Here is a 2,400-nt window from a genome sequence, read left to right on the forward strand (position 1 = left end):
CGGCATTGCCGTACTGTGGCCGCAAGTGATCGAGAGGTCGCCCGTTCCACCGAGGATGCGAAGCGGCGAGTCGTTAGTCTAACAGAGCTGGCGAATGACGGTGGTTGTTCTATGTTTAAATACATTAAAACTACATTTCACTTTGCGCTGAATGTACGTGGATATTAAAAACCCAATTGAAAAATTTGGTTGAGTTCATCCCGCCGTTTACCCGAATTTTAAAAAAATTGTGAAAAATAAAAAAAAAATAGATGAGCTGAAGTTTGATGGGTTGCCGATCAGACCGCCTCGACTTAGCGGCATTCCCGCGTAGAGTGATCGAGAGTTTTCCAGTCTCAAGCTCGCCCAGTGTAAAGACGCGGCATTGCCGTAGAGGCTAAGCTGCTAAGTAGAGACGGTGTTTGTACAACTATATTTCACTTTATATTCTTAACCAATGTATGTGTTGTAGAAAGCAGATTTTTCTCATCCCGCCGTTTACCTGAAACGAATAAAAATTTATTTTGTACAAAATTAAAAACATTAGTGTTTCCAATAAACTACATTTCACGTTTTCTAATTTAAACTTAAACGAATGACTGGTATCAAAATATAGGATCTATGTGAAAATAAAAACACGGTGTAAGAGTTTTCAAACCTCGGTAATGCCGTCTAAGACCAACTAGTCGACCGAAGGGACAGTAGTTTTCCGGTCGATAAGACATATCAGCCCGGTATCGCCAAAGTTAATTACGATCGGTCATAATAAACTAAATTTAAAATAAATAAATAACCCAAACGTGTGTATACATCATGTGGTACGTATTCAGTTCTATTCTAACTGGAATATATATTTTAAGAATCAATGAACTTAAGTTTTAAAACCAAACCGAAATCGCGCGAGTCGTCGTTGTAAAACTAGATTTAACAAACGGCTGCGTAATATTAGACTTAAAAATATTATATAATATCCTCTATTGATTAAATAGTGAAAAATAAGCTTCAATGTAGCTTAATCTAGTACAAAATCTAAAAGTTGTGATAAATTAAATTGAAATTAAACACGATAGACTTAAATCTAGAGTTAAGGAATAAAACCGACCCGCGAACCAGCTACTAAATGGTTCGATAAGACTTATCTCAAATACAATCGTTTTCTATCAGTGTTATGCCTTCAATCGATACTTTTTGATGAAATAAATACTTAAATGATTTAATGAATGCATATATACATGTAATTAATGAGTGAAAGTATGTATAAAGTATTAGATAAATTAATAATAAACCGACCCAGCTACTAAATGGTTCGATAAGACTTATCTCAAATACAATCGTTTTCTGTAATTGTTATGCCTTAAATTGATAATTTTTAGTTAAACAAATACTTAACTAATGAAATAAATACATAGATAAATGTATTTAATGAATTAAAGTATGTATAAAGTATTATATAAATTAATAATAAACCGAATCCGACCAAATTTAAATCTAAAACCACGATCGGCGGCGTAATGAAGTGTATCGTAAACCCGTTTTTTTTATAATTTAAAATGTAATGACAGAACTCCCAAAACAACAATACACATACATATTAGTACTATGGTGAATTGTAGTTGTATTAGGACCGTAATTATAGTTAATTAAGGAACCATTCATTGTCTTCGCTCTGTTATGTACGTCGTCGTTTAATCGACACGGCATATTTGGCTTGAATCTAGAAAAATTCAAACTCTAACCCTAAGGTAGACAGGCAGGGTAAATAAATGTGGGTGATCTCTCATAAAATTGTCTTCTAGGAATTATTTTTATATAGACTATCTTTTCTGTAGAGTTTAAGTGGACAAGCGCGGACGAAATAGAGCGCAAAATTTAAAATGAATTAAAAATTTTCATCAGACCGGAAGTAGGCATAACCTAGGCGCCATGTTTCCGTCGTACAAGTTTTCACCGTTGCAGTCACCGTTTCAATCGCTCTTCGTGTGGACGTGTATTATTTCTAGTCATGTGTTGTGTAGATGATTCGCTTAAGGTAGGTGTTCGGACTTATTTCTTTAATATTAATTAAACCGTATTTGCCTTGTCGGCCTTAAAATAAAGCTATTTTTTTTTCATCGCAATCGAAGTGTTAGATCTAGAATCTAGTTCCCGCCTCCGCTTCGCTAATTCGACTTAATGTAACTATGACACAACTATTAAATCTAGAGTCTCTATTTTAATTAAATAATTAGGAATTCTATCTCTAGATGATATCTAATCTATTCCCACACGTGTGTGCAAGTAGGATTTAACGTCAGAACAGGTGTGGTGGTCTAGGCGTCGCTATTTTTGACGGTAGGAATTTTTTTTTTAAATTCGTAAAATTTTATATAGACTTTATATAGCAATTTACTAAGACCGACCCTAACGCCCAGTAAATATTTA

Source organism: Physella acuta, unplaced genomic scaffold (genome assembly GCF_028476545.2).
Source record: "Physella acuta isolate Inbredline_101_S28 unplaced genomic scaffold, ASM2847654v3 ptg002570l, whole genome shotgun sequence".
NCBI lineage: Eukaryota > Metazoa > Mollusca > Gastropoda > Physidae > Physella > Physella acuta.